The sequence below is a fragment of the Juglans regia genome, chromosome 6 (genome assembly GCF_001411555.2).
Source record: "Juglans regia cultivar Chandler chromosome 6, Walnut 2.0, whole genome shotgun sequence".
Taxonomy (NCBI): domain Eukaryota; kingdom Viridiplantae; phylum Streptophyta; class Magnoliopsida; order Fagales; family Juglandaceae; genus Juglans; species Juglans regia.
The window spans coordinates 9,014,025-9,020,940 of NC_049906.1; positions in this window are offsets into that span (position 1 = coordinate 9,014,025).

Genomic DNA, 6,916 nt, shown 5'->3' on the forward strand with positions numbered 1-6,916 from the left:
GCATTTCTTTCTCATATGTTGAAAGAAATAAATCCCTTGCATGCAAAGCTTTGCTTAAAAATGCCAACAGTCATTCTTGGTGTAAAATAGACCCTATACCCAAACCAGATACATCACACTCAAGTATGAATGCCTTGAAAAAATATGGAAGTGCAAGCACTTGCGTCTTCTACAAGTGGTATCCATGTGAATTGTTCCTTTCTTAGCATATGATTTATAGGAGCTGAGATCTTTCTGTAATCCTTAATGAATCTTCGGTAACAGGCTGTAAGACCAAGGAACCCCTCATTGATAACAAATTTCTAATTTAGGATGTTTCTTCATTGCTAAAGTTTTTTCTGGGACAAATCCCAGTCCTTCTGCCGAGATAATGTGCCCAAAGTAATCAATGGATGGCTGACCAAATTTGCATTTGGATTGCTTCACAAACAATTAGTGCAACTGCAATATAGAAAAAACAACGTCTAGACGCTTCAAATGCTCTTTCCAATTTTCACTATATACCAAAATTTCATAAAAAATAACTTGCCCAAATTTATGCAAGTAGTTTTGAAATACCTGGTTCGTCAAAGCCTAAAAAGTGGATGCGACATTGGTTAGTCTGAACGGCATCACCAAGAATTTATAATAGCCTTGGTGTGTTTAGAAAACTGTCTTCTCCACATCTTAAGTTGCTACCCTAGTTTAATTATACCCCGAGCACAAGTCAGGCTTAGAGAAGTATTTGGCTCCGCTCAACACATCTAACGGCTCTTCTATCACTGAAATAGGGAAGGTATCCTTGATGATGATTTTATTAAGGGCACAGTAGTCCACGCACATTTGCTATTTTTTACCAACACCACATGGGAAGAATAGGGGCTGGCTATGTGTCGAATGATTCCTGCCAACAACATCTCCTCCATTATTTTCTCTATGGTTGACTTTTGATATGGAGGGAACCTATAAGGCTCTACCTTGATAGGTCCTGAGTTTGCATTAAAGGTATTTTACGATCACACCTTCTCTCTAGGGGTAACAAGCTAAATTGCTTGAAAACGATCTGATGTTTCTTAAGGAGCGTATTTAGTTGTTCTACTTCTCCTCCTCACACTCCAATGGTTTCCTAATTGTTTCTCTTTGTGTGATACAATCTCATCCCCTTCTCCTTTTACTCTGTTAAGTGACAATCTCTCCCTTTATTTACATGAGTCAACTCCCTCTTTTTTTCTTTAAGCTCTTAATTTACTTGATGTACTTCCCACACCATTGAAAATCCATCTCAAATTTGTAAAAATCCTGCAATATTAACCCCAATTTTTGAAGACAATGTACTCCTAGCACCATACTTCAAACCTCAGTAGAGCCAATACACCCCCCCCCACACACACACACACATGTATATATCAATAATAAAGGTAAACCCTTGTACAATTAGAGTTAACCCTAGTGACATTTGCCAAAGATTTTTCATTTTCTCCCTTGACGCAACCATGACTTCAAGACTTCCCTCCGAGTTAGATTTTAACCCCAAAGTGTCTACAATTGCCTTGCTCATGAAGTTGGGAGAACTCCCTGAGTTTATCAAAATTACCATTGACTCAAGGTGAATTACACTCTCATGGTTTTCAATGCTTCAAAGCCTAATATAGCATGCAAATATAACATTGATTCAGCCTCACTCTCACTTCCATTCTCTTCCATCTCAATATCTCCATCTTCATCCTCTTCTTGACATGCTTCGATCACGAACAACCTTTTACACTTGTGTCTTGGCCCATACTTCTCATTACATTTGAAGCACAAGCCTTTTTCTTGCCATTCTCGGAGCTCTACTTGGGTTTTAATTGTTTGACAAGCACCGCTATCTTCATTTCTCCCCCACGAGTGTCTTCGATATTCTTCTTAGATTTTCCCCAAGTTGACTTTTGCAAGGCATTAATCCTAGCCTCATAAATGCTTACTAGCCTCGCTGCCATTGATAGGTCTTGTGGCCTTGCTGCCATCACATCTGGTTTAATAGATTCCGTAAGGCCACTTACAAACACATTGGCCTATCTTTGAGGCAAGAGACATCCTATCTTGGTCAACAGTGTTTCAAATTTGCTTTGGTACTCACATACATAACTCTCTTGTTTCAACTTTGTGAACTCACCAAATGGATCGAATAGTTGAGCAGCTCCATAACATGCATGCAACACTCTCAAGAGCTCTTGCCAAGTTATCTCTTTCCCTTCCTGTTTAAGGAGTTGAAACCAAATCTAGGCTTCACCTTCTACGTGGAAAGTGGCTACTGCCACCCTTTCTTCAAGAGGTGTCCTTTGGTATGCAAAACATTGTTCCACCAAACATGAACAACTTGTTGGATCCTCTACTCTATTGAATAACGGAAACTCAAGTTTCACCATTCTTTGTGTTTTTTATTGATAGGGCTGAAAACTTGGGGTCCTCTACTCCTTTACATGTTGTTAGAATATTCCTGCCACCATTTCTATTAACTATTGTTGTACTTCTGATATCAACTTTATTAATTACTCTAGCTATGAAACTCTTCGCTCCATGGTAGATTGTTGCCATTTATTGTAAAAGAATACCTTGTAATCGGCTAAGAAATAATGGAAAAATCCTGAGAAACTACAGGTTTGTTCATTTTTCGGTCTATGATTGGGTGGCTCTTGTGCACTCTGGTATTTTTTGTTTCATTTGAGGGAAACCGAACCTTCTTAATTTCTAGTTTCTTTTGAGGGAAACCAGACCTCCCAATTATTCGAGTAGCCTAGCTCTGGACACCAATGTTATGTACCTTGACTCTCTTCAATGTATTAACAATGAACTGACACAGTACTAGATTAATAAATTGACAATCCAACGTCTTTGTTCATTAATGGCATATAATTAAACAGACAATAGACCAACACTGTAGATGGTAACAACCGACATAACAACTCGATAACTAGCTAAACTTCCTACATTTAAGGATAAATAATAAATATTTGATAGGTGATAAGAAAGTGATGAATAATAAGTTGATAACAACTGCTACTAGAGTCCCCTATTGTAATGATCCCCTACTACTGCTACACTTCTCAACTAATATGCTCCTGCTATTGATAACTACTGCTGTTGAATAATGCATCTAACACAATCATCTCCACAGTACCAAAGAGCTTGGAGACGCTTGTAAGAAAACAAGTTTCAGAGTAGCACTTGGGAAGCGAAGGATGAGAAGGAAATGTGAGAAGTGAAAACAGCTTCAAAATGGAAGAGAAAGCTATGAGCTTCTCATTAGAAAATGATATGAACTACATAATACAATATGTAAGCATGTATCAAAAGCACCTATTGCTATATGTATAGAGGAAACAAACATATATGCAGCTATGCAGCAGCCAACTTTACATACAGACAAGTCTAGACAAAAAGACAAGAAAAATGGACTAATGACTCCACTACAAAGAAGGAATATATAGAGAGAAAATTTCTAGGACATTAGTACATCCATGCAGCACAGCCATGCACCATTATGCTCAGGTGATTGCATATGTCGAGGCCACCCTTTGTGTTGTACCTTCCTTTGTTGCATTTTCATTATCATGGTCCAATAGCCCCCCACAAGATGGAGAGTAGTAATTTACTACTCCCATCTTGCGGAGATGTGAGTTAATGAGATAAGCAAGAAGTGCCTTTGTGAATACATCAGCTAACTGCAACCGACTAGAAATGTGAGCAATTTGATTGCCCTCTAATTTCTTTTCCCTGATGAGATTGTAGTCTAGCTCAACATGCTTGGTTCATTCATGAAATACAGGGTTAGATGCAATGTGCAAGGCTACTTGATTATCATAGTAAAGAGTAGTAGCTTGTACATGAGCTACTTGTAAATCTGTGAGGAGATACTTTAGCCAAGTTACTTCACAACAAGTCGTAGCCATGGCTCTATGTTCTGCTTCAGCAGAAGATCGGGACCCAATGTACTACTTCTTAGACTTCCAATATATTAAGGAACTCCCAAGGAACACGTAATACCTAGTGACTGATCTCCTAGTGTCAGGGCAAGAGGCATAGTCAGAGTCACAATAAGTTGACAATTGAAGTTCAACTGAGGAAGAGAACAAAGTCCCCTAACCAGGAGCTCATTTTATGTACCTTAGAACCTTTTGTGCTGCAGCTAGATTAATGTTGGTTGGACAGTCCATGAATTGGCTCAGATTCTGCACATTATAAGAAATGTCAGGACGTGTAATTGTTAAATAAAGTAATCGACCAATGAGCCTTCTATATATTGCAGGGTTAGGAAACATTTGGGCAATATCTTTGCTCAGCTTAGTGTTTTGATCCATAGGAACCTTAACAGGCCTTGAACCAAGGGTGCCCAAGTCTTCAAGGATGTCAAGTGCATACTTTTGGCAAATGTGGATTCCTTTGAAGGATCTAGCCACTTCTATCCCAAGAAAATACCTTAAGTAACCCAAGTCCTTAATTTTGAATTTTTGATGTAGGAAGTTTTTCATGAGGGCAGCTGATTCTAAACAGTCACTAGCTACAATGATATCATCCACATATACTAATAGTGTAGTAAGTGAGTCAGTTCCTCTCATTGTGAAAAGGCTACAGTCAGCCTTTGATTACTTAAAACCAAACTCGAGTAATGCAGTTGAAAGCTTAGAATACCGCTATCTCGAGGCTTGCTTCAAGCCATACAAACTTTTTTGTAATTTGCATAATTGATTTGGTTTCCCTCTGTTTTATCCTGGAGGCTTTTGCATATAAATTTCCTCTTCTAAATCTGCTTGGAGGAAGGCATTGTTTACATCAAATTGATGTAATTGCCAACCTTTGACCACAAGTATGGAAAGCAGACTTCTCATTGTAACCATCTTAGCAACAGGGGAAACTGTTTCATGATAATCTATCACTTCTTGTTGTGTATATCCCTTTACAACAGGTCGAGCTTTTAACCTCTCAATTGTCCCATCTGAGTTGCACTTCAACTTATAAACATACTTGCAATCAATTGGAACCTTCACTGGTGATAAGTTAGAAATGACCCAAGTGTTGTTAAACTCTGTAGCTGTTAACTCAGCTTCCATAGCCTTCCACCAATTAGGATCTTTAACAGCCTGGCTATAGGTTTGTGGCTCAGTTTGGGTGAAATGGAGGTGGAAAAAGCTTGAAAATTAGGAGAGAATTTCTAACAAGACAAAGTATTAGACAAAGGAAAGGGTGTACCTTAAAAAAATGGAACTAACTGATCCATAGATTGGAAGGAGGAATGAAGAGTGACCTGCTGGCAATGATATTCTTGGAGATACTGAGGTGCTTTCTTAGTTCTGGTTGATTTTCGAGGTGTAGATGCCAAAATCTGATCAGCATAGGCAGGAGAGTGTATAGGGTTGCTGTCTTCAGAGGCTTCAGGTGTAGATGAGGGAGGTGGTAAAATTAGGGCTGAAAATGGCTTCAGGAAAATATGATGGTCTAGATGGAGAGAGAGGCTGATTTTCTGTTTGGAGGTGTTCAAAATTTGGTGATTGAAGGGTTTATGGCTGGTCTTGGCTAGAAGGACCATTGAATTGATGCGGATTTTCAGCCAAAGAGAAGTTAAAAACCTACTCAGTGGTAGGTATGGGTAACTCCTATGGAGATGAATTCCTTTGAAAGGGAAAAATAGACTCGTGGAGAATGACATCCCTCGACAAAAACACACTTGCTCTCAAGGTCAAGTAATTTGTAACCCTTCACTCTGAAGGGATAGCCTAAAAAAACACACTTACTTTCCCTAGGATCAAACTTCTTTCTGCCTTGAGATAAGGTGGAGGCAAATGAAAGACAACCAAAAACTCTCATGTGTTCATAGGTTAGTTTGGTCTAAAAACAAGTCTCATAAGGTGTTTTGTTGTCAAGCAAAGGGGTTGGAATTCTATTTATGATGTAGGTGGTAGTGAGGATGCATTCATTCCAATAGTTGAGAGGAATGTTAGACTGAAATTTTATAGCCCTTGCAACATTCAAAAGATGTTAATGTTTTCTCTTAAAAATCCCATTTTGTTGAGGTGTTTGGACACAACTCCTTTGATGAATGACACATTTCTTACTAAAAAATGCTTTCATTTGAAACTCAGCCCCATTGTCACTCCTAACAGTCTTAATTTAGCTCCAAATTGGCTCTCAACCAGGCTGAAGAAGGACTATATGCACTGTCTTGTGTTAGACTTGTTCTTAAGAAGATAAACCCAAGTGGTTCAAGAAAATTCATCCACAATAGTGAGGAAAAATCAAGTAACATCATAAGCAATTTCTAAAGAAGGGCCCCAAAGATCAAAGTGAACAATTTCAAATCTGTTAGAGGAAGAATGAGAGCTATGAGGAAAAGGTAACCTATGTTGTTTGGCCATAGGACAAATACAACAAGGCATTTTATTATTAGACGGTAAGGAGTTTTGTACAATAGGATCATTGATCAAAGATAACCTAGAATTTGAAACATGGCCTAGGCGACAATGCCAAAGGTCTGAAACAAAAATGCTATTCATGACAGAAGTATAAATAAACCTATCATTATTGTAAAGCTTTGAAAGGGTAGTCATCAATGCTGAAGGGAGACTTTCATTGTTAGCAGGTGGTACAATTTGTCCTTGGTTTCACCCATTCCAATCATGGTCCATGAAAATAGGTCCTATAGGAAACAAGAGTTTGACATAAATGCAAGGCAACAAGCAAGGTCCTTAGCAATTTTTCTGGCAAACAATAAATTAAATGAGAATGATGGAACACAAAGCACATCATGTGAAATAATGCGCTCAGTGATTCTAACAGTTCCTATGTGTGTGACAGGTACCTTTTCACCATTGGGAAGCATATTGAATAAAATAAATTAGTAGTGACTGTGTCAAAAAAAAAGGGGTTGCAAATCATGTGGTCAGTTGCACCCATGTCTAAA